Below are 13,799 nucleotides of genomic sequence, written 5' to 3' on the forward strand. Positions count from 1 at the left end.
AGTGATTCGTGAATAGTGCGATTTTATCTATTTGCATTGAACATTAAGTACAGTTGTCGTGGCCGAGTGGTTAAGGCGACAGACTAGAAATCTGTTGGGCTCTGCCCGCGTAGGTTCGAATCCTGCCGACAACGCTCAAATAAAATTACAATTTATGAGTGATTCGTGAATAGTGCGATTTTATCTATTTGCATTGAACATTAAGTACAGTTGTCGTGGCCGAGTGGTTAAGACGATAGACTAGAAATTTGTTGGGCTCTGCCCGCGTAGGTTCGAATCCTGCCGACAACGCTCAAATAAAATTACAATTTATGAGTGATTCGAGAAAAGAGCGATTTTATCTATTTGCATTGAACATTAAGTACAGTTGTCGTGGCCGAGTGGTTAAGGTGACAAACTAGAAATCTGTTAGACTCTGCCCGCGTAGGTTCGAATCCTGCCGACAACGCTCAAATAAATTACAATTTATGAGTGATTCGTGAATAGTGCGATTTTATCTATTTGCATTGAACATTAAGTACAGTTGTCGTGGCCGAGTGGTTAAGGCGACAGACTAGAAATCTGTTGGGCTCTGCCCGCGTAGGTTCGAATCCTGCCGACAACGCTCAAATAAAATTACAATTTATGAGTAATTTGGGAAAAGTGCGATTTTCACTATTTGCATTGAACATTAAGCAAAGTTGTCGTGGCCGAGTGGTTAAGGCGACAGACTCGAAATCTGTTGGGCTCTGCCCGCGTAGGTTCGAATCCTGCCGACAACGCTGAAATAAAATTACGTTTTCATGAGTGATTCGAGAAAAGAGCGATTTTATCTATTTGCATTGAACATTAAGTACAGTTGTCGTGGCCGAGTGGTTAAGACGATAGACTAGAAATTTGTTGGGCTCTGCCCGCGTAGGTTCGAATCCTGCCGACAACGCTCAAATAAAATTACAATTTATGAGTGATTCGGGAAAAGTGCAACTTTAACTATTTGCATTGAACATTAAGTACAGTTGTCGTGGCCGAGTGGTTAAGGCGACAGACTAGAAATCTGTTGGGCTCTGCCCGCGTAGGTTCGAATCCTGCCGACAACGCTGAAATAAGTTACAATTTATGAGTGATTCGTGAATAGTGCGATTTTATCTATTTGCATTGAACATTAAGTACAGTTGTCTTGGCCGAGTGGTTAAGGCGACAGATTAGAAATCTGTTGGGCTCTGCCCGCGTAGGTTCGAATCCTGCCGACAACGCTCAAATAAAATTACAATTTATGAGTGATTCGGGAAAACAGTGCGATCTTCAGCAAGGGATTGTAAATAGGGTAGAGCGGTGGACTGTAGAAGAAATACCGGAGTTAAGCAACCTCGTGGAAATCTGGTTGAATATTTTGGGTTAGCCACCCATTACGCCGACTTATATTGTTAAATATTTGCACTTGAGTGCTCTGAATCATCGAAAGTTATGGCAGAAAGTAAACCTGTTTCTTATTCGGACAAAGTTAAGAAGAAGTTAAGACCTATGGAGTATGCAAGGCCAAATTGCCTAACGTTTAGAGTATCTTATGGTACCAAAAGGGAAGATCTTTGGAAAATTTTTGAAAAGATTAACTTTTCTTTAAAATTACTCGTTGGCCTAGTGGAGAAGAAAGGCGGCAATATCGATATTACCTGCAAGTCGAGAGAGCATGTTCTGGATTTACATGAAAAACTTCTTAATCTTGAAGAAATTCGGTACCTAAAGCTGTATGAACCGGATAAGGTATATGTTCATATATCTTGGATTCCTACACCATTTCCTATTGAAGCCTTGAAATCATACTTAGAAGAAAATCATGGTAAAATCATTAAATGTTTCCCAAAAAAAGATGCAAAGGCTTTGTTCAGTGGTGTTTATATTATGGAAATGGCTAAAGATGAACTGGATCAAACACCAATACCAAGCTATTTAAATATTCTTGGGGAAGAACTACTAGTCAAATACCATGGACAGTTGGCAACATGCCAGTACTGCAACAAACCAGGACACAAACACATCAACTGTCCTGCCAAAAATAACTCTGAATACCCCCCACTGGAAGAGAACAATCAGCCAAACCCCAGAAGAGGTATGGGTTATTATAGAAACCCTCTCACTAGACACCAATCACCTGGCCACACTCACAATGAAGAAAACCATGAAAATTCTATAATGAACACAAACAAGGACAATACTGAAGATGGAAAGAACAATGACAGCAATGAACCTGATACAGCAACCACAAAGAAAGGGGAAGAACAACCTAGGGACTGGTTTGACATGACAGAAAACAATCTAACAGAAGTACATATGAATGAAGACAACTCAATAGAAACGAATACTGAGAGGAGGAGTGACAGGAAAAGACCCTCTCCAGATGAGGCATCTGAGGAGCCTTGCACAAAGGTTAGCCATAATGATAATACATACATAGTCAAATGTCTAACATGTAACAATGAAGAACATATCTTGGATGAGTGCAGGAAATGGAAATGTAGTAAATGCCCTGAAGATTATATAGTAATAAATACCTGTAATGACAGAATTAAACAGATAATTCCAGAAGGAAACATGCATGACTTTCCTTGTGATGTGTGTCAAAGTGAATTAAAATACCTATCTTGCTGTAAAGCACACACTCATGTATCAGAGTATGGTGAGAACTTTGTTGAATGTGCAACCTGTAATGCTTCATTGTGTGAGTGTTTATGTAAGAGCTACAACCTAATACCTCCTATTTGAACACAAGGCAAATGTGTGAACACAGAATGCAATTTGTGTGTTATACATTGTGACTGTGAAGAGGTGGTTTGTAAGGCCATAAGCCCCTCTCAATCATACTTTTGTAATTGTGGATATAAATACACATGTGAGAGTATTGAAGGGATTAAAGATTATATTTAAATAGTAATTATTGTATTCGTTTTTTCCGGTTTTAGATACCTTACGTTATCGGTTATTATGTTTCTTCTACGTATTCTCAGTCTTAATTGTAATGGATTGCCAAAGCAAGACAAACGCGCCTTCGTTTATGACTTGCTACGCACCAAAAACGTTGACGTTGCCTTGTTACAAGAAACGCACTCTAGCCCGGGGGACGAAATACAGTGGACAAAAGAATGGGGTAAGCGTGCGCTGTGGAATTCAGGAAACACGCAATCAAGAGGCCTGGCTATACTAATAAATAACAAGCATATAGAGGTTAAAAGCGTAAATTTTGACAACTTTGGGAGAGTATTAGCCGCGGATATTAGTGTTTTTGGCGAAAGTATGCACATTGTAAACGTTTACGCACCAGTACGCGGAAGTGGCAACGAATGCAACACGCAAGATCGGTTTTATGACGGCATATATCCTTATGTGCACAGTAAATTACCAACACTGTTGGCGGGGGATTTCAACTGCGTCGACGACCGACTAAAAGATCGCAATAAATTTATGGCGCACCAAGTTAAACGGTATGAGTCGAAGTCCCTGAAGGATTTGTGCGAAACCTACGGATTGAAAGACCTCTATAGAATATCACGACCGAACGGAAAAGATTTTACTTGGCATGGCAACGAAGCGCACTCAAGGCTGGACCGCTTTTACGGTTCAGACGAGCTCACGCACATTAATCATGTCATCGAACCTTGCGCTGTAAGTGATCACGATGCGATTCACGTTGATATCAAATTAAACATTTCCAGAAACTACGGCAATGGCTACTGGAAAAACAATGTCACCGTTTACGAAAATGAAGACCTTACTCAAGAATTAAAAGAAAGCTGGCATGATTATAAAAGTCTGCAAGTTCTTTACAAAAATAAACTCGATTGGTGGGTTGATACAAAGTACCGAATAAGAGAACTGGTGCAGAAACACTCGAAGCGAATTCACCAAAAAAAGAATCAGCGAGAACACGAATTAAACGCAAGCCTCAATGAGTTGCGCCAAGACTTAAATGAAGGCAAAAAAGTCATGACAGAGTTTCGCAAAACAAAAGCCGAACTAATTACTATCCACAAAGAAAAACGAAAGAAAATTAGAATAATTGCTCATGCAAATGAACTTGACTACGGAGATCGCCCGACAAAGTTTTTCTACCGCAAGCTGAAAGAACATCATAGAGCGACCTACATCGAGTCGCTGCGCACAAATCAAAACATTGAAGCAAACACGCCGAAAGAAAAACTAGACGTTGCGACTGATTTTTATAAAACCTTATACTCGAAACAAAAACTTGACAAACGGAGACAAAGCGCGTTCCTACAGGATATTGAACAAAAAATAGATAGAGACACCACAGAGACCTTAGATCTAGAAGTAACTAAGGACGAGATGCTTTTCGCCATTAAATCCATGAAAAATGGTAAAACACCGGGGCTCGATGGCTTAAGCATAGAATTCTACAAAACGTTCTGGAGCCTTGTAGGCGACACGCTGATTGAAGTAGCGAAAGAGTTTTTTGCTGAATCACAACCACCCGCCGAGTTGACTCGGGGACTGCTAACTCTGATATTTAAGAAAGGCGAACGGACTGATATAAAAAATTATCGACCGATAACATTACTGAATGTCGATTATAAGATATTTAGCAAAATGATGACATTACGATTGAAAAGCTTTGTACCAAAACTTATCAATGACACGCAGTTTGCAGTGTGTGGCAGAGATATAAACGATGGAACAGCGCTGCTTAGAGACTGTATTGAATATATTAAAAATAGAAACACCGAGGGATACATTGTATCTCTTGACATCTACAAAGCATTTGACTGCGTCGACCATGAATTCTTGGTTGAAATTCTGAAAAAATTCGGTTTTGGTGAAATTTTTACGAAAATGATCACAACTACGCTGATAAATAATCAGACATGTGTAATGATCAATGGGCATATAGGGGCAGATTTTCGCGTCGAACGCGGTTTACGACAAGGAGATCCATTAAGTTTGTATTTGTTCCTGTTAGCAATGGAGCCGGTTATAATTGCTTTAAACAAGAATACAGCTATACAAGGTTTACATCTACCAGCTTCAGGCGGTAAAGTTGTGAAAACTATAGCATACGCCGATGATACAACCTTGGTCCTCCAAGATGAACAATCGGTGTCACAAGCCTTTTTTGTATTAGGTGAATACCTTACAGCGACGGGAATAAAAGTGAACTTCAGTAAAGTAACGGCTTTGAAACTAGGTAGGAAGCAAAGCAAAAACTCTCAGCTTCCCACGCTTTCCTGGGTCGATTCGATAAATGTTTTGAACGTTCCTTATGGTAAACCTCAGGCAATTACTGATTGGCTCGAAAACAAGGTGCGTAGCATGCGTTTGAAGGTATCGAATTTCTCAAAATTTAGATCGACGTATGATGGAAAATCGCTAATTGTAAAAACACTATTATTGCCCATTTTTGTGTATGGTTCTAGACTCTAGAGTGTATGATCTTGCGCTTCAGCAGCGCCGAAATGTACGCAAAATTGTTGAAAATTATGTTTTTAGCACTGGTGCAAAATTAAACATGGAAACGATAAGTAAAACCAGGGAAAACGGTGGATACGACTGTATTGACATCCCATTGTATTTAGATATCTTGAAGTTAAAAGTTGTTAAGAAATATTACAACGCTCGAAAGCAAAATAACAGCATACACCTACCGCTGTATTTCCTTGAATATTACATTGGCTTTACGTTGTGTAAAATGCTGGCAATGCCTGTAAATAATTCTGTGTTGCATGCTTCACAACCCACGTCATATTATAGCAACGTAGTTGATATCCTGAAACGTTACAGCATTACCATTGATGAAATTGCTGAAAAGACAACCAAACAAATTTACAGGAGAATTGTAAACGAGAGAAATGCACAAGTACTAGTACCTATGTTCCCCATAAATATGCCAAACATGTGGACTGGCATTCACAATAAGGTACTACCAAATTATTTAAAAACTTTTGGTTACAAGATGGTATGGAATGTGCTACCCTTATGTATTAATGAGCGCATAGCACGTATACAAAAAACATCAAGATGCCCATTATGTGACCTTCATGATGAAGATGTATATCATTTGTTTTATGATTGTGTATGTATACAACCCATATGGGATTATGTAAACGTGATAATATTTAACATCAGCGGTGTTTTGATGCCGAAAGTTTCTCCACAAATGTGTATTGCCTTGGACTTGAGTTCACTAAAACAACTTTGTGTTTGCGAAACCAATTTGAATGCAACAATATTATTGTTAAGCATTTCAAGGTACTGCATATGGCTATCTAGGAACAAAGTGATTTTCGAACAAGAGCCGTTTCTCTATCAAGATGTGATAAACAGAATAAAAGCCATGTCAAAAGCGCGCAATAGCGCAGAGAAAAGTCGCCAGACAAGTGTTTACAACTCAGTAACACAGATCCTTTGGAATAGTATGTGCTCAAATTAATTTCGATTGTGACAGTATCAAAAGAAGTATTTATGTACATAAGTGTATTGCATATCGAATATTGTTTTCGTGTATTGATCGTGCATTGTCGTGTTAAAACCTAAAAAATAAAAAAAAAATAAAATTACAATTTATGAGTGATTCGGGAAAAGTGCGATTTTATCTATTTGCATTGAACATTAAGTACAGTTGTCGTGGCCGAGTGGTTAAGGCGACAGACTAGAAATCTGTTGGGCTCTGCCCGCGTAGGTTCGAATCCTGCCGACAACGTTGAAATAAAATTACAATTTATGAGTGATTCGGGAAAAGTGCAACTTTCACTATTTGCATTGAACATTAAGTACAGTTGTCGTGGCCGAGTGGTTAAGGCGACAGACTAGAAATCTGTTGGGCTCCGCCCTCGTAGGTTCGAATCCTGCCGACAACGCTCAAATAAATTACAATTTATGAGTGATTCGTGAAAAGTGCGATTTTTAACTATTTGCATTGAACATTAAGTACAGTTGTCGTGGCCGAGTGGTTAAGGCGACAGACTCGAAATCTGTTGGGCTCTGCCCGCGTAGGTTCGAATTCTGCCGACAAAGCTCAAATAAAATTACAATCTATGAGTGATTCGGTAAAAGTGCGATTTTATCTATTTGCATTGAACATTAAGCACAGTTGTCGTGGCCGAGTGGTTAAGGCGACAGACTCGAAATCTGTTGGGCTCTGCCCGCGTAGGTTCGAATTCTGCCGACAACGCCGAAATAAAATTACGTTTTCATGAGTGATTCGAGAAAAGAGCGATTTTATCTATTTGCATTGAACATTAAGTACAGTTGTCGTGGCCGAGTGGTTAAGGCGACAGACTTGAAATCTGTTGGTATCTGCCCGCGTAGGTTCGAATCCTGTCGACAACGCTGAAATAAATTACAATTTATGAGTGATTCGTGAATAGTGCCACTTTCACTATTTGCATTGAGCATGAAGTACAGTTGTCGTGGCCGAGTGGTTAAGGCGAAAGACTAGAAATCTGTTGGGCTCTGCCCGCGTAGGTTCGAATCCTGCCGACAACGCTCAAATAAAAATACAATTTATGAGTGATTCGGAAAAAGTGCGATTTTCACTATTTGCATTGAACATTAAGCACAGTTTTCGTGGCCGAGTGGTTAAGGCGACAGACTCGAAATCTGTTGGGCTCTGCCCGCGTAGGTTCGAATTCTGCCGACAACGCTGAAATAAAATTACGTTTTCATGAGTGATTCGAGAAAAGAGCGATTTTATCTATTTGCATTGAACATTAAGTACAGTTGTCGTGGCCGAGTGGTTAAGGCGACAGATTAGAAATCTTTTGGGCTCTGCCCGCGTAGGTTCGAATCCTGCCGACAACGCTCAAATAAAATTACAATTTATGAGTGATTCGGGAAAAGTGCGATTTTATCTATTTGCATTGAACATTAAGCACAATTGTCGTGGCCGAGTGGTTAAGGCGACAGACTCGAAATCTGTTGGGCTCTGCCCGCGTAGGTTCGAATTCTGCCGACAACGCTGAAATAAAATTACGTTTTCATGAGTGATTCGAGAAAAGAGCGATTTTATCTATTTGCATTGAACATTAAGTACAGTTGTCGTGGCCGAGTGGTTAAGGCGACAGACTTGAAATCTGTTGGGATCTGCCCGCGTAGCTTCGAATCCTGTCGACAAACCTGAAATAAATTACAATTTATGAGTGATTCGTGAAAAGTGCCACTTTCACTATTTGCATTGAACATGAAGTACAGTTGTCGTGGCCGAGTGGTTAAGGCGACAGACTAGAAATCTGTTGGGCTCTGCCCGCGTAGGTTCGAATCCTGCCGACAACGCTGAAATAAATTACAATTTATGAGTGATTCGTGAAAAGTGCCACTTTCACTATTTGCATTGAACATTAAGTACAGTTGTCGTGGCCGAGTGGTTAAGGCGACAGATTAGAAATCTGTTGGGCTCTGCCCGCGTAGGTTCGAATCCTGCCGACAACGCTCAAATAAAATTACAATTTATGAGTGATTCGGGAAAAGTGCGAATTTATCTATTTGCATTGAACATTAAGTACAGTTGTCGTGGCCGAGTGGTTAAGGCGACAGACTCGAAATCTGTTGGGCTCTGCCCGCGTAGGTTCGAATCCTGCCGACAACGCTCAAATAAAATTACAGTTTATGAGTGATTCGGGAAAAGTGCGATTTTATCTATTTGCATTGAACATTAAGCACAGTTGTCGTGGCCGAGTGGTTAAGGCGACAGACTCGAAATCTGTTGGGCTCTGCCCGCGTAGGTTCGAATTCTGCCGACAACGCTGAAATAAAATTACGTTTTCATGAGTGATTCGAGAAAAGAGCGATTTTATCTATTTGCATTGAACATTAAGTACAGTTGTCGTGGCCGAGTGGTTAAAGCGACAGACTAGAAATCTGTTGGGATCTGCCCGCGTAGGTTCGAATCCTGTCGACAACGCTGAAATAAATTACAATTTATGAGTGATTCGTGAAAAGTGCCACTTTCACTATTTGCATTGAACATGAAGTACAGTTGTCGTGGCCGAGTGGTTAAGGCGACAGACTAGAAATCTGTTGGGCTCTGCTCGCGTAGGTTCGAATCCTGTCGACAACGCTCAAATAAAATTACAATTTATGAGTGATTCGGGAAAAGTGCGATTTTATCTATTTGCATTGAACATTAAGCACAGTTGTCGTGGCCGAGTGGTTAAGGCGACAGACTCGAAATCTGTTGGGATCTGCCCGCGTAGGTTCGAATTCTGCCGACAACGCTGAAATAAAATTACGTTTTCATGAGTGATTCGAGAAAAGAGCGATTTTATCTATTTGCATTGAACATTAAGTACAGTTGTCGTGGCCGAGTGGTTAAGGCGACAGACTCGAAATCTGTTGGGCTCTGCCCGCGTAGGTTCGAATCCTGCCGACAACGCTCAAATAAAAATACAATTTATGAGTGATTCGTGAAAAGTGCGATTTTCACTATTTGCATTGAACATTAAGCACAGTTTTCGTGGCCGAGTGGTTAAGGCGACAGACTCGAAATCTGTTGGGATCTGCCCGCGTAGGTTCGAATTCTGCCGACAACGCTGAAATAAAATTACGTTTTCATGAGTGATTCGAGAAAAGAGCGATTTTATCTATTTGCATTGAACATTAAGTACAGTTTTCGTGGCCGAGTGGTTAAGGCGACAGACTCGAAATCTGTTGGGATCTGCCCGCGTAGGTTCGAATCCTGTCGACAACGCTGAAATAAAATTACAATTTATGAGTGATTCGGGAAAAGTGCGATTTTATCTATTTGCATTGAACATTAAGTACAGTTGTCGTGGCCGAGTGGTTAAGGCGACAGACTTGAAATCTGTTGGGCTCTGCCCGCGTAGGTTCGAATCCTGCCGACAACGCTCAAATAAAATTACAATTTATGAATGATTCGAGAAAAGTGCGATTTTCACTATTTGCATTGATCATTAAGCACAATTGTCGTGATCGAGTGGTTAAGTGGTCACTTCCCAATAGAATGACACTTTTGTACCGGCAAAACGGCGATTGTGACGATTTCGCTCTCAAAGCGTCATATTAAAAAAATTTTCCGGTTCAATGTGCATGTGACGCCGATGTGGACTATTTTGTTATTATTTTGGCGATAGCTGGTTCCAGGTCTAGGCTTAGTTGTAAGTTTTGTGTGGGTTTGAATTTTTGGTATTTTGGGGTATTTGTCCTAAAATTTTAAGATAAAAACTTGTTGTAAAGTTTAGGCAGTTGTCATAGAAAACTGGTTACATGGTTTCTGTCTAAATTAAGACTGTAGGCAATCATAACCTAGGTCTCGTTGCAAGCCAAAATTCAGGATAAGTTTATGATGTAGTTTTGCGATGGTAGCTTCTTGATTTAATGTAGGGGAAGGTGGGGTAAAGCGGACCAACGGGGTAAAGTGGCACACCCATCTTATTTTCTTAATAAAGTTTTTTAACCGCGCGGATACCACTAAGTTTAGCGAAGCATGACATAACGTGGTTGCACACGCCATTATTGGAGGTTACGTGGATAAGCAGGCAAGAAAAGGCACGGAATTCGTTTTTTGTACTCTCTGATCTATTGAAAGGTATGTCTTGTAACTTAGATTTTATTTTACATACATAAGGTAGAAGTTTGGTTGAATGGTAGAAAGGAGTTTTACTGTATCACGTACGCATTACATAGGGGTGGGGGTAAAGTGGACCTAAGATCCTGATCTTGATCCTGATCCATATTGATCCTGTTCCAACCAACACCGAATCTTACTCCGTTAATGTTAGTTCAACTAGCATTGACTTGTGTGATGGCAGAAATATTGGCTTAGATGCGGCTGGTCTTCCCGAGATGCCTGAATCGTTACCTGCACAGCCAATAGATGTAGCCCAACCGTCCTCTCGTGAAGATGCAAATTCCAGTTTCACAATTATAAGTCCTGTTGAACTGCTTCCTATGCCGAAAGCAGCTCACACTCGCCAAAAGAGGAAGTCTAAGACAGGTACAACTGTTATTTTAACCAGTTCACCATACAAGAAGCAGTTGGCTGCAACGAATCGTAGCCAATCCGCGGTATCTGGCAACAGCAGTAAAACAAGTTCATCGAAAAAGCGTTCTATGAAGAAAGCTAAGGTTTCCAGGTCATCAATGCAGCAGAAGGACACAGTCGATGAAAGTGATAACAACGTAGATTCAGAATGCTTTTACTGCAACGAAATGTATTCCAAATCATCCGAGAATGATGGGTGGATCCAGTGCTCCAAATGAATGCGATGGGCGCATGAAGCCTGCTCTGGGTGTAATGAAGAGTATGACAACTTTATTTGTGAATTAAGTTTTTAAAAATTGATGATAACCTGCGATTACTTTCATAACTACTTCGCTTATGATGACAATTTGTAAATAAATTGATTGTGATGTGGAACAAATTGCCTTGTTTACTCAAAACTTACGGTGGTCCACTTTAGCCCACATGTGTGGGGTAAAGTGGACTATTGGAGGTGCTTTTAAATCAAAAAAAAAGTTATGTAAGAAAGCAAGCAATCAATAAAAGGGCACTTCAAAAATTAGCGAAATACCTTAGAGTTAACTCTCAAAACAAACAAGTCAAATGTTTTGGTGAAATCAGTGAATTGTAACGATTTAAGACTTAGGTGGTCTGCTTTACCTCACCCTCCCCTACTTCCATTGAAAAGCCTATCCCTTTCAATTGGGACATGACCCCTTAAGGCGAAGGACTAGCAATCTGTTTGGCTCTCCCCTCGTAGGTTCGAATTCTGTTCACAACGCTGGAATAAAATGACGTTTTCATAAGTGTTTCGGGAAAAGTGCGATTTTATCTATTTGCATTGAACTTTAAGCCCCGTTTTTCGTGGCCGAGTGGTTAAGGCGACAAACGTGAAATCTGTTGGGATCTGCCCGCGTAGGTTTCAATCCTGTCGACAACGCTGAAATAAATTACAATTTATGAGTGATTCGTGAAAAGTGCCACTTTCACTATTTGCATTGAACATTAAGTACAGTTGTCGTGGCCGAGTGGTTAAGGCGACAGACTAGAAATCTGTTGGGCTCTGCCCACGTAGGTTCGAATTCTGTTCACAACGCTGGAATAAAATAACGTTTTCATAAGTGTTTCGTGAACAGTGCCGCATTAACTATTTGCATTGAATATTAAGTACAGTTGTCGTGGCCGAGTGGTTAAGGCGACAGACTTGAAATCTGTTGGGATCTGCCCGCGTAGGTTCGAATCCTGTCGACAACGCTGAAATAAATTACAATTTATGAGTGATTCGTGAAAAGTGCCACTTTCACTATTTGCATTGAACATTAAGTACAGTTGTCGTGGCCGAGTGGTTAAGGCGAGAGTTAGGGATAAAAGAGTTGGTAGAGCGGTGGACTGTAGTGGACGAAGTTAAGCAACCGCGTGGAAATCTGGTAGAATATTTTGGGTTAGCCACCCATTACGCCGGCTTATATTGTTAAATATTTGCACTTGAGTGCTCTGAATCATCGAAAGTTATGGCAGAAATTAAACCTGTTTCTTATTCGGACAAAGTTAAGAAGAAGTTAAGAACAATGGAGTATGCAAGGCCAAATTGCCTAACGTTTAGAGTATCTTATGGTACCAAAAGGGAAGATCTTTGGAAAATTTTTGAAAAGATTAACTTTTCTTTAAAATTACTCGTTGGCCTAGTGGAGAAGAAAGGCGGCAATATCGATATTACCTGCAAGTCGAGAGAGCATGTTCTGGATTTACATGAAAAACTTCTTAATCTTGAAGAAATTCGGTACCTAAAGCTGTATGAACCGGATAAGGTATATGTTCATATATCTTGGATTCCTACACCATTTCCTATTGAAGCCTTGAAATCATACTTAGAAGAAAATCATGGTAAAATCATTAAATGTTTCCCAAAAAAAGATGCAAAGGCTTTGTTCAGTGGTGTTTATATTATGGAAATGGCTAAAGATGAACTGGATCAAACACCAATACCAAGCTATTTAAATATTCTTGGGGAAGAACTACTAGTCAAATACCATGGACAGTTGGCAACATGCCAGTACTGCAACAAACCAGGACACAAACACATCAACTGTCCTGCCAAAAATAACTCTGAATACCCCCCACTGGAAGAGAACAATCAGCCAAACCCCAGAAGAGGTATGGGTTATTATAGAAACCCTCTCACTAGACACCAATCACCTGGCCACACTCACAATGAAGAAAACCATGAAAATTCTATAATGAACACAAACAAGGACAATACTGAAGATGGAAAGAACAATGACAGCAATGAACCTGATACAGCAACCACAAAGAAAGGTGAAGAACAACCTAGGGACTGGTTTGACATGACAGAAAACAATCTAACAGAAGTACATATGAATGAAGACAACTCAATAGAAAAGAATACTGACAGGAGGAGTGACAGGAAAAGACCCTCTCCAGATGAGGCATCTGAGGAGCCCTGCACAAAGGTTAGCCATAATGATAATACTTACATAGTCAAATGTCTAGCATGTGACAATGAAGAACATATCTTGGAGTGCAAGAAATGGAAATGTAGTAAATGCCCTGAAGATTATATAGTAATAAATACCTGTAATGACAGAATTAAACAGATAATTCCAGAAGGAAACATGCATGACTTTCCTTGTGATGTGTGTCAAAGTGAATTAAAATACCTATCCTGCTGTAAAGCACACACTCATGTATCAGAGTATGGTGAGAACTTTGTTGAATGTGCAACCTGTAATGCTTCATTGTGTGAGTGTTTGTGTAAGAGCTACAACCTAATACCCCCAATTAGAACACAAGGCAAATGTGTGAACACAGAATGCAATTTGTGTGTTATACATTGTGA

The 13,799-nt window shown here is 40.1% G+C and overlaps 16 non-coding genes across 16 annotated transcripts; all 16 read left to right on the forward strand.

Moving 5' to 3' along the window:
• Positions 1–52: 52 nt before the first annotated feature.
• On the forward strand, positions 53–134 carry Trnas-aga (transfer RNA serine (anticodon AGA)). The gene has a single exon. It is a non-coding gene; the product is annotated as a tRNA-Ser (tRNA).
• A 388-nt stretch (positions 135–522) lies between these two features.
• Positions 523–604, forward strand: Trnas-aga (transfer RNA serine (anticodon AGA)). The gene has a single exon. It is a non-coding gene; the product is annotated as a tRNA-Ser (tRNA).
• A 75-nt stretch (positions 605–679) lies between these two features.
• Positions 680–761, forward strand: Trnas-cga (transfer RNA serine (anticodon CGA)). Its single transcript has one exon. It is a non-coding gene; the product is annotated as a tRNA-Ser (tRNA).
• A 233-nt stretch (positions 762–994) lies between these two features.
• Trnas-aga (transfer RNA serine (anticodon AGA)) lies at positions 995–1,076 on the forward strand. Its single transcript has one exon. It is a non-coding gene; the product is annotated as a tRNA-Ser (tRNA).
• Positions 1,077–6,603: 5,527 nt separating this feature from the next.
• Positions 6,604–6,685, forward strand: Trnas-aga (transfer RNA serine (anticodon AGA)). The gene has a single exon. It is a non-coding gene; the product is annotated as a tRNA-Ser (tRNA).
• Positions 6,686–6,760: 75 nt separating this feature from the next.
• Trnas-aga (transfer RNA serine (anticodon AGA)) lies at positions 6,761–6,842 on the forward strand. The gene has a single exon. It is a non-coding gene; the product is annotated as a tRNA-Ser (tRNA).
• Positions 6,843–7,074: 232 nt separating this feature from the next.
• On the forward strand, positions 7,075–7,156 carry Trnas-cga (transfer RNA serine (anticodon CGA)). The gene has a single exon. It is a non-coding gene; the product is annotated as a tRNA-Ser (tRNA).
• A 76-nt stretch (positions 7,157–7,232) lies between these two features.
• Trnas-uga (transfer RNA serine (anticodon UGA)) lies at positions 7,233–7,314 on the forward strand. The gene has a single exon. It is a non-coding gene; the product is annotated as a tRNA-Ser (tRNA).
• Positions 7,315–7,703: 389 nt separating this feature from the next.
• Positions 7,704–7,785, forward strand: Trnas-aga (transfer RNA serine (anticodon AGA)). Its single transcript has one exon. It is a non-coding gene; the product is annotated as a tRNA-Ser (tRNA).
• Positions 7,786–8,174: 389 nt separating this feature from the next.
• Positions 8,175–8,256, forward strand: Trnas-aga (transfer RNA serine (anticodon AGA)). The gene has a single exon. It is a non-coding gene; the product is annotated as a tRNA-Ser (tRNA).
• A 74-nt stretch (positions 8,257–8,330) lies between these two features.
• On the forward strand, positions 8,331–8,412 carry Trnas-aga (transfer RNA serine (anticodon AGA)). Its single transcript has one exon. It is a non-coding gene; the product is annotated as a tRNA-Ser (tRNA).
• Positions 8,413–8,487: 75 nt separating this feature from the next.
• On the forward strand, positions 8,488–8,569 carry Trnas-cga (transfer RNA serine (anticodon CGA)). The gene has a single exon. It is a non-coding gene; the product is annotated as a tRNA-Ser (tRNA).
• Positions 8,570–8,644: 75 nt separating this feature from the next.
• On the forward strand, positions 8,645–8,726 carry Trnas-cga (transfer RNA serine (anticodon CGA)). Its single transcript has one exon. It is a non-coding gene; the product is annotated as a tRNA-Ser (tRNA).
• A 547-nt stretch (positions 8,727–9,273) lies between these two features.
• On the forward strand, positions 9,274–9,355 carry Trnas-cga (transfer RNA serine (anticodon CGA)). Its single transcript has one exon. It is a non-coding gene; the product is annotated as a tRNA-Ser (tRNA).
• Positions 9,356–9,745: 390 nt separating this feature from the next.
• Positions 9,746–9,827, forward strand: Trnas-uga (transfer RNA serine (anticodon UGA)). The gene has a single exon. It is a non-coding gene; the product is annotated as a tRNA-Ser (tRNA).
• A 2,287-nt stretch (positions 9,828–12,114) lies between these two features.
• Positions 12,115–12,196, forward strand: Trnas-uga (transfer RNA serine (anticodon UGA)). The gene has a single exon. It is a non-coding gene; the product is annotated as a tRNA-Ser (tRNA).
• Positions 12,197–13,799: the final 1,603 nt, after the last annotated feature.

Source organism: Clavelina lepadiformis, chromosome 2 (genome assembly GCF_947623445.1).
Source record: "Clavelina lepadiformis chromosome 2, kaClaLepa1.1, whole genome shotgun sequence".
NCBI classification, from domain to species: Eukaryota; Metazoa; Chordata; class Ascidiacea; order Aplousobranchia; family Clavelinidae; genus Clavelina; species Clavelina lepadiformis.